General features: G+C 44.3%; 1 protein-coding gene across 3 annotated transcripts in view; it reads right to left on the bottom strand.

Moving 5' to 3' along the window:
* The window catches only part of DVL1 (dishevelled segment polarity protein 1), a 693,343-nt gene that overhangs the window by 648,720 nt on the left and 24,936 nt on the right, over positions 1–19,687 (bottom strand). The window lies entirely within an intron of this gene.

Here is a 19,687-nt window from a genome sequence, read left to right as displayed (position 1 = left end):
GTGAATCACCCACTCAGACATGTATGCACAGAGTCACACCCCCCACCCACCCACACAGACACTCAGGCACTCATACAGATACTCAGACAACAAAGCAATAACCCACTTACACTCATGTAGCTACTCACCAACCCATGCAGCCGCTTATACACCAACTGAGACACTAATGCAGACTTTCACACAGTTTAGTCACTAACCCATACATTCAGTAACACATGTTCAATCACTCATTTATACAGTCAGTCACGCACCTACTAAAAAATCCATTCAGGCACTTGTAAATCCACTCATTCTTCAATACACCTTGGCATAGATATATATGAAAAATATTTAAACTTTACAGAAATACACATTCACTGGATGATGTCATCAGGGATGTCATCAGTGATGTCATTTGAGATGTCCTCAGAGATGTCACTGACCATGTCATGAGTGATGTAATATGTGACGTCATCACCAGTGCATTGCGGGCACACAAATTATAGTTAGCTCAACTAACTATAACGGGCGAATTTCTCTGGTTTTATATGAGTCAAATGTCCAACTAACTATAACGTCCCTGAAACCGATGTTTTTTTCCGTGAATATATATATATATATATATGTATGTACACAGAGAGAGAGAGAGCACAAGAGATTATCTATCTATCTATCTATCTATCTATCTATCTATCTATCTATCTATCTATCTATCTATCTATCTATCTATCTATCTATCGATCTATCTATGTATCTATCTATCTATCTATCTACATGGGGTTACTCAAAATGCAGTGGGATAAAAAACTATATTTTACAGAGAACTGTGAAATATGGAAATATTTCACGTTTTCTTGTGAATTACCGATTTCATCAACATGATGATAGCCCTCAAACCATCCTGCAGAGCTTTAACTTTGTCAGAGCTACTAAGATTATGCATCATTCCGGGCAAATTGTCTGGCAAGGTTATCTAATCACGGAACAAGAAAGGCAAATTATGCAGCACAGTGCTGATTTCATACATTTGTGCTAGAAAAAAATATTCTTTGAGAAATCTGCAAATGATGTGGCAAATTGTGTGGCAAATGGAATACCTCCATAAATCATACAGTAAACACTACAGCCACGGAATCACATAAAACTACTCACCTATACCTTTATCTTGTTAAAAATTTAATATTGAAAGTTAATAAAACCTAAATATGATAATTACAGTCAGTGCTGATTTTTACCCGCACTTTAAAGAAAACAGCTTTTCAAACTAACTAGTACAAAATAAACATATAAAATAAAAATACATAATGGGTAATATGTAATATGGTCCTATATAGCCATCTCTTTTTTCTGATGAATTTTGCAAACAAGTAAATCACTCCACCTTCGACCCCGTAGTTTATGTCACCAGAACCTCTGATTGCATTATAAGGCTACATTACACAGTTAACAACAGTTATCATTATTATTATTAATATTATTATTATTAATACGATCCTGCAATCCCCGCGTAATAGCCCATCTCCAATTTCCTTATTACAAGGAACCCGAGACGCATTCAGTCATCTGTAAAAAAGAAATGATGTAGCTCTCAATTGTAATAACTTGTTACCGTTGAGTTCTGACAACATACTGCTTGCAGCCAGAGCCAGCATCCAAGGGGAAAGCCATGCCAGAGAACTTAATTAAAGCTGCATTTTCAGAAACGAAAACAGAAATGTGGCTTTTCTTTCTTCCGCTCTGTTTTCTACAAGACTCTTTGACAAGCAGAAGGGAGATAGAATCTCTATACGTGTTTCTACAAATTCTGAGGTAGAGAGTTTACTAAAACCTGACTTTGGTTAGTTAAGCTGATTTTGATATCTTTTTGTAGCACATATCTAAATGGTTTTTGGTGTGTTTAATTGTGCACTGGAAATTTTACCTCGTAGGCTTGCCACTGATTCCCTCACACCTGGGCTCGTGCTGTTGGACACCGGAGGCTCTCCTGAGGACATTGACGTGGACGCTGTGGCCGCTGTGCCGAGAGGGGGTGATTTTATCTTTGTATATCTCAGTCCGGGACTGCGAGGACCAGGCTGCTTGGCGGTGTTAGCAGCTGCCTCCTCTTCCCGGCCCCTCCCCCTCAACACCTTTCAGCCTTAAAGTAGTACTCCCTATCCACGCGCAAGCGGGACGCGCGCGGGGCGTAGCCCGGGGCTAAGCCTGGGCAAAGGGTGGGCCCTCTTAGGCCCTCAGAGGCCGAGTGAGGCCGGGTTGGGCTCGGTTATTGACCCGTTGGTACCTGTAGCGCCTGTACACGCGTGCGCTTAATGCTTAATAACCATTATGTCTAACACCCCTATTAACGCCGTAGTGGAGAAGATGGGAGCTATGACAGCTGGCCCACTGGACACTTACTTTAAAAAGGTGCATCATGAGGAGGAAAAGGACAATAACATGGACAAACGGAGGACTGAGCGTCGCCGCTCAATAGAAAGCTTGAAGCTTAGGACTCCTGATAACCCTAATTTGCAGGTCGCCTCCCGGATAGTCGATAGCGGTGGTACCATAGTAGACCCTCGTGTACCGCCGTGTGATTCTCGCCTGTTAAGGGACCCTGCTCCTACCCCATTTGCTTCTAAAGAGCAGGTTATCCAAGAGAACCATGCTATTGGACATCCTGGTCCACCTTTAGTCATAAATAAATGTACGCCATTACTTGGTAAACAGGACAAGAAGTTTACTAAGTCGTCTAAAGCAGTTAAGATTTATGGGCCCCCCCCCCGACTAAGAGAAGATGCAAGAAAAGGGGAGTCTCAGTCAAATCTAAGTATAATCATTCTGAATTTGGGGAACATGCACTGAAAGCCTTAAATTTAACTAAAGGGATAGCAGTTGAAGCAACTATTACTCCTAAACTACCTCTTCCAGTGTCATTAGTTGCCCCTGAACCTGTATTGCCCCCTATAACATCAGGCTTCCTTCCTGTCGACCCTTCGTCATCACCTTCCCCTTTGGTTGCCTGCCAGTATGTTTTGGGCCAGGTGATTAAGGCCCTCATTTCACCACTTATTGAAGGCTTACTAAGAGTCGAGAAAAGACTTGCGGACTTAGAAGTCACAATAAGTAAGAAAATCGAACTGATAACAGGACAGGGGAAGGCGGGTGTTGCTAGTGGCATAGATTTCACAGCAGTGGTACCTAACTGCCATCCTCATTTTTCCCAGGCTCCAGTTGAGCCGTATAATCAGCTAGCTGTGACTCAGTTTGTGTCTGTGCCATCGTCGACTGGGGGCACCCAGAGAGCGCCCATTCAGGATGACATAGAGGGAGGGGGGATTAACCTTGACACAACCACTTTGCTGGACAATAGGGAAAGTTCCAGCACTGATAAGCCTGTAACAAATTACACGCCACAAGTTGATCTGCCCCCCGAAGCTGCGCCCTTGGTGGTTGTTTTGACGGGGGTCCCACCTTTAACGGATAACAAAAGAGAAGGGTATACCGAGCTAAAAAATAAAACCATGTTCTGGCTTAGTAGTTATAGACCTATTGAGGAGAACATTAACGGTGAGATTTTACATGTGAGACGTCTCCCATGGCTGGGTGGTAAGATGAAAAACATCGTGGGAGACATCGTGGTAGTAAATTTTAGAGACCCACGTGTAGTTAAGTATATTCTGGACTGGCCCCCTGAAATAGGTAGCAATGGCATTATTCCACGTGCGTTAACCTACTTTTACCCCAGATCAACGGTGTTCCCCCCCTCTGGTATAACTAAGCAAGCCTCACTGTTTTCCATTCCACCAGGTACATTTATACCCAACCATTTGTCACGCACCTCACACACCACCTATGCTGCTGACCCTATAAGGTGGAACTATATTCCTCCTAGACTTACTAGGAACTACAACAGAGGATGTGGCAATGTGAAGCCTTCCACTCCTTTAGTGACAATGAATCGGTTCGAAGCCCTCTCTAGCCTGGCTGACTGTGATTGAAGGTTAAAGTCTCCCCAGGGCCGAGGGGGGCGAGTAGGTTCACTTAGTCCCAAGGATGCTACTCGTGAGAGGTGTTTGGAAGACCCCGGAGCTGCTCCTGTAATTACAGGACTACCTACTATAATCGGATCTGCTAGTGGCGGGATTGTATCCACCCTCCTTTCCGTTCCTCTGGACCATAGTGCTGTAGACCTCAGGATGACAGACCCCCCAGTCCAATTAGAACCTATAGGTGCCCAAATCATGTTGAATTTGGATATGCACGCGGGGACCCCCTCCGATCTGCATTTAATAGATAATAAAATCCTACACCTAGTTTCATGGAATGTGGCGGGTCTGCAAAGAAAGTTGGACTTACCTGAATGGAATCTCTTCATCGATCAATTCGATGTATGTTTATTCCAAGAAACATGGAGCGTTTCCCCACTACATAAATCAGGATACACCACTTTTTCCATATCAGCTCAGAGTAATGGCAGGGGTAGACCAGCCGGGGGTCTGCATGTATGGATCAAGACTGCCCTGAACTGGAAAGTAACTACTTACGACTCCGGGTGTTGTGACATCCAACATATTTCATTTGAGGGGGTAAACAGCAGGATAGATCTATTTAATGTTTACGCAAGAGGGATTACAGGGGATTTAAACTCAAGTACTATATCTATTTTAGATCAGGCATTGGCTATCTGCCCCCCCTCCTCTAAAATTATAGTGGGAGGGGATTTTAACTGTACTTTCGAACCACTAGAAGGTGACGATCCCCTGGGTATAGAGGAGGTGGACTCTAGATGGTCAATTCCGACCTTGTCTTTGGCCCCAATCAAAAAATGGTCATCTAAGGTTATACAGATTAATTCCCTTACTGTGGAATATAACCTTAGAGCTCTTAATGGTAGGACTCTTTCTGACCCTGACGGTGCGATGACCTTTAATAGGTTAAGCAGCCCGTCAAGAATCGATTACATCTTATTAGATGTGACACTGTGGTGTGATTTAGTAGATATGGAGGTGACTCCTTCACAGGACAGTGATCACAACCCTTTATGTATGTCGATAAGATGGGGGCAGCGGAATAACATCCGGAGGTTATCTCACCTGAGGTCCACTAAGGAGGTGACACCTTTTCAGGGAAACCGTAGACTGAAATGGGAGAAGGTTCAATCACAGGCTCACAACTTGACGAAGATCAGGGCGCATGTTGAAGACCTGAGTACAGAATTGGTGGTGCTTGATCAGGATCTAGCGTCTGTACAGGGTACGCTTTTCGCTCAGGCGTATAATAACTTAACAGAGAAAGTGGGGGAATTTTTCCTTTTAAAAGGAAACAATAAGGGCAAGAGAGGTGGTGGGGATAATAACACAGCTATAGCAAGTAACCCTTGGTACACGGCCCACTGTAAGGATATAAGAAATGAGATCAGAATTGCCTTGCGTCAAAAGAACCAATCCCGGGTTAGTGTAGCCAGGAAAGAATACGCAAGGACTTTGGAACAAGCAAAACGTGAGTGGGAAGAACAACGCTGGCAAGACCTCAAGACAGCTTCCAAAGGAAAGAACTCTTCGCTGTTTTGGGATCTGATTAACAAAGCCAGGTTGACTAGTTCTCGACCTTTAGATAGTCACATAACAGGCCAGCAATGGCAATCCCATTTTTCCTCCATTTATGGTGGGTCAGAAACGCCCCTCTCTCCTTCTGTTCATGCCCTCAGCGTCCCTCCCATGCTCCCGGTCAGGGAACCCTTTTTGCCCTCTGAGGTGGTGCTAGCCATCAGTCATCTCACCCCAAAGAAAGCAGCAGGCCCAGACGGGATCCCTGGAGACCTCCTTATGGAGGCCCCAGAGCTATGGGCCAAACTTATTGCAAAAATAATAAACCTCATTTCTCACGGATACCCCGTTCCAGACTCGTGGAAGGGAGCGGAGGTAATCACGGTCTTTAAGAAGGGTGCCAGAGACGACCCTGCCAACTATAGACCAATCAGTTTGATTGATGTGTTACAGAAGGTGGTTGGCAGGGTAATTATATCAAGGGTTGGCACCTGGATGGAAGAGATGCATGTGTTGTCCCATTTGCAAGCGGGGTTCCGCCAAAAGGTGGGTACGATGGACCAGGTCTTTCGCTTCTTTGCGATCTATTGGAAGTCGGTCACCATCAACAAAGGTAGCTTATACCTGGCTTTCATAGATCTCAGGATGGCCTTCGACCTGGTCCCACGTGAGAGGCTGTGGGAAGTTTTGGAGAATATGGGGTTCCCTGGTCCCCTCTTGAGTTTAATTGTGCATCTCCATGAGGGGAACTATGCCAGGATCAGGTGGGGTACTCAAGGTGAATTAACTGAGAAGATTCCCGTGAAGAGGGGGGTACGCCAGGGATGTGTTATGGCTCCAACGCTGTTCTCTCTTTTTGTGAACGGAGTGGTGGATTACTTGAGAGGAGAACCAGCTGATGCTCCATCCCTGGCAGGTGAAAAAATCCCCACACTCCTCTTCGCGGACGACACTATTTTGATCTCTAAGTCCCCGTCTGGCCTACAAAAGCTCTTGAATCGCTTTAGCGCATTTTGCACTGATAGAGGTCTTACCATTAACACTCTAAAAACTAAGCTCATGGCTTTAGCTCCATCACCCAGATTTAGAAATAATTTTTTACTTAATGGAGAGCCCTTGGAGTTGGTAGACTCCTATGACTATTTGGGCATCAGGGTTAATAATCGCATGAGTTGGAAGGATCACTTGGCTAAAATGATGTTAAATTATAAAAGAACTTCTGGGGCGGTTATGAGAGAACACCGGAAATCTAAGAGCAAGCCCCTTTTACCGCTCCTAACTATCTATGATGGCCAAGTTCTCCCATCTGCCCTATATGGCTCAGAATTATGGGGGTTTGAAAACACTGTAGAGCTGGACAGAGCTGAAAATAAGTTTTTGAGAGATGCGGTAGCCCTTCCAGTCTCTACCCCCTTAATTCCTCTTCGGGCTGACATGGGTAGGCGCCCTCTCAAGGACCTAGTGCGCTTACGCCCGTTACTTTTTTGGGTTCGCATGCGTAGGACAAGGGAGCTTCAGGATTATGCCGCCGCCCTAGACAAATTAATCCAGCTTAATTCCAATAATAAGATTAAGTGGCTGAGCAACCTGAAGCGGTTGGTAGTTCTCTTGGGTTTGAGTGACTCCTGGGAAAGCCAATCACCCCCACCCAAGATGGTGATTAAACAGCTATATTGGGATCTAGTCCAGCAGGAGACACTCTCTAGTAGTTCTGTGGGCTCCGTTACTGAGCGATTCTTGTCCTTCAAATGGATTATGAGCTTTGAACCATTCTTGGACTACATCGAGCTGCCTTTGGATAGAGCTCTTTACTTGAAGGTTAGGTTCGGGACCCTCCCAGTAAATGATTTCACCTCGGGTTGGAAAAAGCATGTCGGTAAAGTGAACCCATGTCCGGGCTGTGCAGCCCCTACAGAGTCTGTGGCACATTTCTTCTTTGCTTGCCCAGCTTATAGGGTTGCCAGGAGGATCTGGTTAAAGCCGTTATGCAGGAGTTTGGGCCTTAGATGTCATAAAATGGCCCTGCGGATACTCAGCACTGATACTTCCTCGATTGCTATGGTTTGTGGAGTTGCAAAATTTTTGGGCAGTGCTTGGCGATCCCGTATGAGGCGTTGTAAAACCTACCCTGGTCCACCTACTAGTTAAAAGTACTTGGTTAGGATTTCCACTATGTTGATATGTGACTTGTGTTTATCTTTTAGTGGTGTATGGGTCAATTGTTGCTTTTATCTAAACTTATGCTTGGTATTTTATATTGTATTGTGCTGCTATATTGCTCTTTTATGATGAAATTTCATCGAATAAAGAATATTTGAATTTTACCTAAAATTCTTCATATTTGCTAACATCCAATCTCTTTCATGTGAAAGAGCACAACACCAAGGATTTGAGGGTGCTAATGGTGATAGTGTAACTATGTTATATAAGGAATAAAGGCCTTGATTTAGAAATTGGCAGAGAGGGTACTCCGTCGCAATGGCGATTGAGTACCTCCTCAAGCCAAATTTAAAGTTCCACCCACCTCATAGAGATCATAGCAGAAATAACACATGACAGTGGCGGACGCTACTCTGTCTCAGACGCTGACATACACCTTCAATGGCCCGACAGAGTAAGGGCAGTCTGATGTTTGGCTATTTGACCGCCCACCCAATTTGAAGTGGGCAGTCAAATGGTCAGTTTTCACTGTCCGTCGCTGCCAGAAAAAACGTGGTGGAAAGGGTCAGTGAAAACTGCTAAATTATCCCCACATTAGTAGGCGTAGGGGTCATTCGTTTTTTTATTTTCAGAAACAAAGTCCTGATTTGGGATTTTGTGTTTGAAAATAAAAACACAAGTTAAAAGTTTGACAGACGTACTGTCATTTTCACTGAGCCATCCGTCAAACTTTTTATACATTGACAGAAAGTGCAGTGACGGTGGGTCTTGCCAATATTTGAGATGTCTGCTGGGCCAATGGACATGTCTAAATTTGGAGGACAGGTACACCGTCAGAGCGACTGAGCTCTTTACTACGTCACCCCAATGGAGTAAAGTCTGTCCTCCGCAGTCTAAATCAGGCCCAAAGTACCCCTGCAATATATTATAAGGATATTGCAAGTCATCGCAGGGTTCCATGACCTTATAAAGCAACACTGCCTTCTGCCTCGTTCCGCTATATGAGCATAGAACTCCTCAGTGAATCGCAATAGCCTTATAATGTACGACAGGCGGTACTTTATCTCAAATATTATAATAACAATAATAATAATACCAACTAAACCACATATTACATCATAAAGGAAGCTGAAATCTTGGTTCTCAATATCATATCAGTTTAGCTGTATTACGGATAAAGAGATGTTCCAATACCGAATAATTTTCCCAATCAAGCAATGGATGGAAAGATATTTCTTGCTTCGGGTTTGGATGCTATTTTTTTGCTGCGGCTGAGAGCCCAGGATTACTCACTTCACGCATGTTTCATAAAGACAATTCTCCATGCGCCAAACACAGATATTAAAGTACTGGGTAAAATCATAGCAACTGGAGTTCGGAGTGCATTCACACAGACCATACACCATGATCAATCAGATATTATTTCCAAGTAGGAGGAACCATTTATCTGGGAAGGCTTTCTTAATATCGTCAAGAGAACCCAAGGGGAGTTGCGGCAAACGCAGCTACTCGCATACTGAAACAGCATCTCAATCTAGTGTTTCATGAACCTGGATATAATAGTTTGATTTCCACCAACAAAGGAAAGGGATAGAAGTGCTACTTTAAGATCAGGATAAGATCAAATGACGTCACTGGCTTCCTCCAAAAGAAGTGACTGGCCTTCTGGGAAACAGTTAACTTCAAGTCTCCCTTGAAACATTTTTGGGGTAATGGAATCACCCAGCATGGTAAGGAACAAACATGTTCTTAGTCCAAGGGGGCGGACACAGACACTCCTGTGGCATTCTACACTCAGATGTGCAAGGTGTCTCACTGGAGGTGTTGCAGGAAAAGGTGAGTAAGAGCAGCAACCAAGACACACGTTTTTCCTTCATCCTTCTTTACCTAAAGCTCCTCATTCACATGTCAAAAATCTCACAATTCTACCAATGCTTCTTGTTATGGTTAGTGGGGGGGAGGGGGAAGTGGGGGCAGGGCTCTTTCATCAAACTGCAAATAGCCAGCAATACCCTAAAAGTGCATTGCTTCCATGGATGGCCCTCTACTAGGCCATGGAACTCTCAACTTTTAGCAAAGTCCCATCCCGATATGCTATCCTTCATTCTCTAGACTTAGCGCAGACACTCTTATTACACAATGCTACATACACATCCTCATCCTGCTAGACTTCTCCGCGGCTTTCGACACCGTTTCACACCACAATCCCACAGCCAGACTTCAAGAAGCAAAGATACAAGGAGCCACCCTCGACTGGATCCAATCCTTCCTCACCGGGCGAACGCAGAGAATCCGACTCCCTCCCTTCCTCTCGGAACCCACCGACATCAACTGCGAAGTTCCACAGGGATCATCTCTCAGCCCTACGCTCTTCAACATCTACATGGCCCCCCTCGCGGCCATCGTCAAACAACATGGACTCAGCATCGTATCCTATGCCGACGACACTCAGCTCATCCTTTCCCTCACGAAGAATCCAGAAGACACCAGGCTCTGCTTCCAGGAAGGAATGAAGAATGTGGCAGCCTGGATGAGGGACAGCTGTCTGAAGCTCAACTCAGAGAAGACTGAGGTCCTCATCCTCGGACCCTGCTCCCCTGCCAGGGACAACACCTGGTGGCTGACCGCCCTCAGGACCCCACCCACCCCCACCGACCACGCCCGGAACCTCAGCATCATCATCGACTCCTCCCTCTACATGAACTGCCAGGTCAACGCCGTCGCCTCCACCAGTTTCAACTGCCTTCGGATCCTCCGTAAGACCTTCAAATGGATCCCCTCCAACTGCAGAAGGACTGTCACCCAGGCACTCATAACCTGAAGACTTGACTACGGCAACGCCCAATACGCCGGAATCAACAAAACTCTCCTACACAGACTCCAAACCATCAAGAACGCCGCAGCCAGACTCGTACTCGGAACTCCACGGCACGAGCACATGACCCAACACCTACGTGGCCTTCACTGGCTCCCCGGTGAGAAAAGAATCACTTTCAAACTCCTCAGCCACGCCTACAAAGCCCTAAACAACATCAGACCCAAATACCTCAACAAGAGACTCTCCTTCCACGCACCCAAGAGAAACCTCCGTTCTGCCGACCTCGCACTGGCAGAGGTCCCCCGCATCTGCAGAAATAAGACCGGAGGAAGAGCCTTCTCCTACATCGCAGCAAAGACCTGGAACGAGCTCCCGGTGAACATCAGACGCTCCCCTACCCTGCACAGGTTCAGGAAGGGCCTCAAGACCTGGCTCTTCGACTGATCCGGAGCCGTCTTCTTTCCCCCAACCCCACATGCGCCTTGAGATCCCTCACAGGTGAGTAGCACGCTATATAAACCCTCTGATTGATTGATTGAAAACCATAACGGTGGTGGAAGAACTCTATAGAAATACAAAGTAATGTGGTATAACATAAAGACCACTCACTGACCACCAGCATCCTCCTCCTTAGGCAAGATACTTATAACATCAGAGCAGCATTACTATCTATGTAAGTGCATGGATATCTCTATTGTGACACTGCTCTTCTTTTTTGTCTGCAGCTGAAGTACTTTGCTGCTGCATGGGCTGCAACTGCAAGTCCCCGCTAGTACCACTACACAAATTTCTAAATACATACGATTGAGCCATGATTTATTATATTCTTTGCTATATCACTTGGGCTTTGCACCACCTCTGTTACTGAATGCCAAAATTCTAAGTTTATTCACTGGGAAGTGTCACTGTAAAAATGACCCTTGGTTATAAATAATGCTTTCTAAAACTATTTGACATGCCATGTTGACATTTGGCCTTTGATTGTCATGGACCCAACAAAAAAATGCTTTCTTATACATCATCAGTTCAAGCATTACGATGGTCATGGCCAAAGCAGAGGGTTTGGCATTTACCTCAACACGCCATTTCCGAGGGTGGGACACTTACTATTCTAACACAGTGCAAATGATTTGTGTACTAGTGTAGTGCCAAGCTGAGACAGATCTAATGTCTGTGGTCAAAGTTACAAGGGTGCACAGAGGTATCAGTGGAGTGCGCAACCACGACCTAGGAAAATACAGAAGGTTTACATCCTCATTTTAACAGGGCCTTGAATTTCACATTCTTGCTCGAGCAACTGCCAGGTATTACTAATTCATGGATGCAGAAATATCATTGGGAATTCCAGAGGGACCTGGAGCGCCCCATTAGAGAAAGCAAATTACTGCCAAAACCGATGTTACTGCATCTGAATCCCACAGTTATTCACCATTTTTGGCCAGCTTACTACACAAAAATTTCACCAGCCTCTGGGTGGGAAACATCAAGAGTGCGGTATTCCCCATTTCGCCAGTTACCTCCTATTACTGGCAGAATGAGAATTGTGTCTGCCTCAGAATGAAGGCCTAAGGAGCATCTACAAAAATGTTGTAATTTACTAGGCAAATGGGAAGTGTGGGTGGTCTTTTTCTACTCCCACTTTCATATGAATCTAGCTGATCTCTCTCTAACCTTGCACAGGTACATGCCCTATGGAAATTACCTTTTTTGTGATATTTTATGGCTGAAATATTTGATTATGATACCTATGGTTTACCTTCTTCACTGTCTGAGGCAGAAGCCTGAAGACTGCAGCGCCACAAATGCCTCCTAAAATATTAGACTGTCCTTTGCAGCACCACACATACACACACAGCCATCTGTTATAAGCGAGCCATAAGCATGCAACAGTGAATGCTTCAAACCAACTATTACTTGAAATCTTTATACCCCATTTAATGCTAAATCCACTCTTTTCTTCCCTAAATCTACATAATGAGCTGCTGCTGGAAAATCTGTTTTTTTTTGGTGTTTGAGTTAATGTCTACCATGCACCGCCCTCCCCAAAATGTGCACCCACAACTGGTGTAGCTCTGACGCCCTGCTTATGTTCTAAAAATCGCTAAAATAAATATGTAAATATATCCTGGCTCTAATAAATGAAAGCAATATTTGAAAAGAACGGTACCTGATGCCTTCAAAGTTCTACAAACAATGAGAAAACACAGTACAAAGCTATCATAAGATGCTTAGAAGATTTGTCTTGCAGAAAAACTATTCCAAGAAACAAAGTAACTTTTACGTTAGAGTCTGAGATTCATAAATGGTCACTACAGTGAAAAGTCCTTCATTTCGATAAAAGACTGTCTCACACAGAAAGCGCCACCATATAGGAAAGTGCTTAGGTCTTCCCAAGTTCAATTCTACCTCTCCACTGGCACACACCATTCTCTGTGAGGCCCATGTCAGCCAGTGCTCAACGCATCCAGCTTTCCACTGCTGCAGCCACCTGGCTTCAACAGATGCAGGCCAAGAGTTTTCTAAAGACCATTAACGTGCGGCCATTTTGGTGCTGGTGTGACATTGGAGTCGTTTCTAAGGATCTTAATTTTTTCCCTTTAATCTGCTATAAAGCTTTCTTTTCTTTTTGTTGTTGAATTTACAACATAAAATTGAGGCAGTACTTGCACTTGCTATATCTCAAGAGCGTTGTACCAGAATACTGTTGTCAGAAAAACACATCTGAAATAAATATCATGTCCTAAATATTACATATGAAGTATCACACATTGGCGTTAATAAGAGATTGAAATGTAAGACACAATAGTTATGCCAGAGTTATTTCTGTATACATACTACCATCACAACTATGTCTGAACAAAGAAATAAAGATGCCTAGCAGCTCCAATTACCAATTTTTCCTCTATAGGCACATACCTCAGTGAAGTCAATGAGCCACTATGCTATATGTACAAATAACATATGTTCTCATGTTTAGCAGTATGCACATTGTTTTGAATAAACAAATACTCTTTATGTACAAATAATATATTCTTATGTTTAGCAGCTTAGAAATGGTTTTTGCACATGAATATTCACTAACCCTGGGCGGAGTTCGCGGAGGTCGCGGAGTTGCACTACGCAAAACTCTGCGCAGTGGAAAAAAACTCTGCCGCGCTACGCGGAGCTTCGCAAGCGGCAGAGTGTGTGCCGTTCGCAGTGATTTTCAGTGCCGGATGCTTGTCCGCACTGTGCAATCATCGCGAACGGCACCATGCACAGTGCAAGCGAGCGTTGCTTTCCTTTCTACCGCTCAAGTAGACTTTTACTAGAGCGGCAGCTTTCTCAACGCAAACAGGCAGTTTCTCAATGGGAGCAGTCGCGAGCATACGCGACCCCTCGCAATGAGAAACCTGACCCCCCTGCGTTGAGAGGTTTATTTTCCACGTTCGCGCTCGCCAACTTGATGTTGATGGTCGCAAACAAGGAAAAATCTCATCGGGAGGTAGATTTTCCTCGCTGGCGCTCGCCAACTTGACGTTGTTGAACGCGAGCAAGGAAAAAAACTCAGCGATCTCCGTGTAACGCAGAGTGCGAAAAATTCAGCAAACTCCGCGAGCGGAGCGGAGTTAACCGTCCAGGGTTAGTATTCACTACAAGAAGTAACCTTTCTTATTATTTTGTACCAATTGCTTGATTTCTTATTACCATTCACTGAGCGAAAAAAATGTCCGCACACAACATGCTGAAAAATACCAATCTTTGTCCAAATCTGCTAGTGGTATTAAAACTAAAGTCGAACTATGTTAGCCAAGACAGGCATATTGTGGAGCACTCAAGAATGTAAGTGACTTGCTTTAAAGTTTCACATTAAAGAGCATATTTTGAAACACCAGATGAGGCTCCGGATCGGGGAATGGGATGATATATATGTTAGAACCTGTCCTAGGATAAAACACCCAGACTTTAGAAATGGCAAAGTGAGACTCTTTCTAACACACAACCAATCACGGGAAGATACGTTCATAAATGCCATAGCAACTGTCTGGAAAAGTGGGTGCTTCTGATGATAATGGCCACAGAGAACCAACAAACAGTAGCAGAAAACATTTTGACCACCACAAACGTGCTCACATCCGGAAGGCAATGGATACCACCTATATGGGAGTTAAACAGAAGTGATTCAACATCTAGTGTTCTTGCATATGCTTATTAAATGATGTATTTTGTCCAAAATTCATCAATGGGCAATGCTTGACAACAGAAGCCCTCTAGGAGGACTTCAGCAACCTGATAATCAGTTTCTTCTTCTCCATCTCATCTTTATTTTATATCAATGTTTTTAGAAATGCGTAAGAAGGGTTATTTTCACTACAACATGTGCTATTTAAAGAGTAGCTATGAGAAACAGCAACTTGAAAGCCTCCAATACAAAGAAAAACCGTATAAAGAAATGGTTGCTACTGGTATCCTCAAAACAACTACGAGCTCAGCCCTCAGAACTGGTACTATTGAGGAGCAACAAGCGCCCCTGTAAGACCATTCATCAAAGTGAAATTTCATACAAGCACATTTTGGAGCATTGGGTGGCCTACTATACAAAATCCAAGAATCATGAAGGCGTCATGTTTTTTCCACTGCAACTTTGTAATTTTTTACCACTTAAAACAACTGAAAGTTAATACCTGGCATCAGCCATGTTGCTGCGTCCTTACTGCTGCTCAACACATTGCACATGGAAGAGCTACACGTTACTTTAACTCATTCAGCGGAACACTCTTGCCAAGGTATCCACATAAATTGACATGTGCATTTTGCCTACTTGAAATGTGTCAGAGCACAGTGTGGAGGGAGAAAATGGAGGCTGCCAAGTGTTGAGTTGGACTAAGAGCTTTGAACATTATAAAAAGTGAAAGCAATTGTTACAGCTGAAAAAATATAATGGATGCATGACTGTGATTGTGTATAGTGAGTCAGTCAATGGAAAAAACATTTGGGTAGAACTTCCCTTCTAAGGAACTTTCAAATTATTTCAGCAAAATGTTTCTTCGACTACCACTTTATGAACATAGCGTTTCTGGTATTGTTACATTTAATGCTATACATGCATTCTTATTGCAAATGCCTTTCTACTAATGATCTAGAGTAATCCCTTGCTGCCTCTCCTAACTTTGACTGTAATTTGAAATATTGAGGAGGAAATATTGAGGTCACACAATATCGTGCCCAGAATATCGAGGGCCAAAACTGCGAGAAGGTAAGTACACAGAGATAGGTATTGATTTACTATTAACTCGACATCTACTTACCTTGAAGATTTATATATCATCAAGGTATAAATATGTGTGACGTTAGGTACAGAAAATATGGTCCAGGGGGCAACGCTAACCGATGGCGGGCCCCCAAGACAGGTGCTGGCCGGTTCGGACTGGTGCCAGGCAGCGCCAACTGTGGCGCCACAGTTTTGAATTTTCGTGGGCGGGATGCCCGCAATAGGTAATTGGCCGGTGGAGGTTAGGGGGGCTCCTGGGCGGTTGCGGGGGCAGCCAGGTGAGGATAAAAGGGGAGGGCATCCCCACAGAGTCACCTGTTTTTTTTCCTCGCCTGGCTGCCCCCGATGACCTTGTTGCTGTGCCCGCGCCCTGGACCTGGCAGCTGCTGAAAGTGGTGGTGAAGCTGCCTTTTTTCCCACCCTCCCATCCCCTTGGACAGTATTTTTTTGCGGGGCGGAGAAAGAGTCATGTTTGGTCACAAAACAGGTGGACAACCTTGGCATCAGTAATTGAAGTGCAGGCGAATTCTGAATTAGAAAGCCTTTGGCTTGAAACCGGGGCTTGAGGTTTCCGTGGAGGTGTAGGGAAGGGGTTGGGAGTCCCGCTACAGCGATTGTCCCTAGCCTCTCATGGTACTCCATTACATGGCCCCGGAGAATGTCAGGTGATGGTGTCTGTGCCAGGAGACCAAGGTATGGCCCGGTTGCCCAGGCCCATCACATTGGGTGCCAGCGGGATTCCTTCTTGGGTTGGCTCTGTCACAGTATGTTGGGGGTCCAGTTTTCATGCTGGCCCACACTCCCTCTATTTTGAGGGGGCAGGTGAGTTTGCCTTGTGATATGCAACTTGCAGTATGGGGACCATGGTCCCGAATCATTTGGAATAGTCAATGCCACGGTGCCTGGGGGGTGGCCAGCCATGACTCCTTTTGAGGACCTGTTGCTAGGAGATGACATGTATTAGTTCCTCTAATCAAAGGATTCTTGATGTAAATATTGAAAATGTCATGTGAAAGTTTGGATAATGGAATAATTCTGTTGATATAAAATGTCGTGTTTATGTTGAGTGTTATAAATACGGCCTGAGAATTGTATATTCTCTAACGCAGTGATGGTGTCTGCGTGTCTCTGTCTCCCTTAAAGGAATCCCCACTTGGGGGAAGGGATGATTTGGGTAGGTCTCGGGCCGGTCCCTCACCTGTATACATACTTACCTGTTGATATCCTGGGCCTCAATATTCTGGTCACAATACTGTGTGACCTCAATCTTCTCTCCTCGATATTCTCAAACAACACGTGTAATTTTATGGTTGCACTTTGTTTTAGTATTCAGAAGTTCTCCTTCCCAGTGTCTCCTCTATGTATATTACCTGTACCCCTTGCATAGCGCTTCGAATCCCAGAAAGGTGGAGTCTATGATTCACAACAAATAAATAAATAAATATTGAAACTTTACGCTTGATCAGAAATGAAGCACTGTGTCCTTTCCAAAGATAGTATCCCTGAAATGAATGGACCCTCGTCTAAGTTTCCTAAACTGAGTATGCACTGCAGCAAGTCCAGCAACAAGGATATTTGATTAAGCTGCTGGTTGGACTTTAGATTTCTATTCGCATTTTGCCACAGCATACATACAACTTGTGGGAATAGAGATGAAAACCTCTTGTATTGTCTTTTTTCATACCTTTCTGTGTAGTTTAGGAATTTACAGGCTAACCCAGTGGTTTTCTCACAAGTAGTGCGACAAGGCAGGTGCCGTATTGGGTTACCTGGTGTAGCCTACAAATCGTAAATTTATCTCCCATCCTCCAGCCATGCCTCGAGACAGTAAAAATGTGATCTCTGTGAATACACAGCATTTTTTCAGTTTCAATTCTCAATTCTTTTAACAGAAAAGTTGCCTTGTGACCCTCCAAATGCTAAACAAAGCAGATTTTTCCGGATTAAGTACATTGGAATTAACACGCGTAGGGAAAGCCTGGTAGTCAAATATTTAAGTTATGTTAATTGCTAATACTTTAATCATGGCCGAATATAAATGTTTATTGTTAATCAGATCAGAAGCAATGGTGCTGACAAAGGTCCCCGACTGGAAATGCATTACTAGCACACATGTAATGAGAACCTGCAGTATTTTGTATTCTAAACGCTGTCTTTTATACTAGATGATTCGACTGTAGTGACTTAAGTTGGGAAATTAATAAAAACATGTTTAAAAAAGTACATTGGAATTGACTAATAGTTAAGTGGTTTTTAAAAAAAGTTTACCTGTTGGCAACATTGAAGCAAATTCTTAAACGTTTTAGGCACATCAAAATTGCATCTGCACCTGCAATGGACAGATCCTTATTTAAAGAATATGGATTTTTGGATATTCTGTAGTTGCAAATGATCATTGATCATACCCCTGCTAAACTGCCCCTACACAGACAGATTTTCTGCAGTCTTATGTACAGGTTGGGAAAGACAATGGGCGTACCCATGGAAGTGTCAAAGGAGGTGGTATTGGAAGCGTAGCGAGCACCCACAGACTCATAACTTAAACTTTGTGGACATTTCCAAATACTAGCAACACAGAAACCACTGGGTCCTGTGCTCTCTATGCCACTGGATTCAAGCTAGCGTGGCTGATGAGGGGTGATATCCCAAAACTGGCTCCAGGATGCTTGTTTTCCGGTCTGTTTGGGCTGGACTGTTCCCATGGGGAGCAGGGTCAAGACTGATTTGCAGATGGCTGGGTCCAAACTAGGGTAACATGGTGAGCAAAAAATGATGGATAATCCCAGATCTGTGACTGGAAGTGAATGTTTGACAATATTTAGCGTCCGCCCTTCATCTTTTTGTGTTGCTACAAGTCGTCCTTAGTTGGAAGGGTATGCCCAGAAGTGGGTCCTGTACTCGCTATGCCACTGGATTGAAGCTAGCCTGGTGAGGAGGTGATACCCTGTAATCGGTCCCAGGATGCATGTTTTCCGATTCAGCGAGGACCTGGCCTGGCAGTTTGGGCTGGATTGTTCCTATGGTGAGCAGGGTCAAGACTGATTTGCATATGGCTGGGTTCAAACTGTGGTGGCATTGTGAAAACAAAAATAATAATAATGGATTTATCCCAGATCTGTGACTAAAGATGAATGTTTGACAATGTTCAGCATTCCATTCATCATCTTTTTGTGTTGCTATAATACGCCCTTAGTGGGAAGGTATGCCCAGAAGTTGGTCCCGTGCTTGCAATGCCACTGGATTTAAGCTAGCCTGACTGATCACATCAGTGGGGCGATACCCCGAAACTGATCCCAGGATGCTGATTTTCTGGTTCAGAGAGGTCCTGCCCTGGCAGTTCAGGCTGGACTGTTCCGATGGGGAGCAGGGTCTAGACTGATTTGTAGATGGCTCGGTCCAAACTGGGGGGGGGGCGTGGTGAGCAAAACAACGATGGATTTAACCCACTTCTGTGATTAGGAGCGAATGTTTGATAATGTTCAGCATTCCGCCATCATCTTTTTGTGTTGCTATAAGTCGCCCTTAGTGGGAAGGCTATGCCCAGCCGTGGGTCCCATGCTCGCGGTGTCAGTGGATTCAAGATAACCTGGTTGATGAGGGGTGATACCCCAAAACTGGTCCCAGGATGTCGTTTTCCAATCTAGGGATGGCGTGGACTGGCAGTTCGGGCTGGACTGTTCACATGGGGAGCAGGGACAAGACTGATTAGTATATGGCTGGGTGCAAACTGGGGTGGCATGGTGAGCAAAAAAATTATGGAATTAACCCAGATCTATGACTGGGGGTGAATGTTTGACAATGTTCAGCATTCCATCCATCATCGTTTTGTGTTACCATTTCCGAATACTGCCCATCCCTCTTGCAACACATACAGCCTCTTTTTCTATGGGAATTTAGAAGAAGGGATTTTTTCAAATAGAAAATATGCAACTTTTAAGTAAACTCAATCAA

The sequence above is a fragment of the Triturus cristatus genome, chromosome 1_2 (assembly GCF_964204655.1).
Source record: "Triturus cristatus chromosome 1_2, aTriCri1.1, whole genome shotgun sequence".
Classification (NCBI taxonomy): Eukaryota; Metazoa; Chordata; class Amphibia; order Caudata; family Salamandridae; genus Triturus; species Triturus cristatus.
This window is presented reverse-complemented; position numbering and strand designations above follow the sequence as displayed.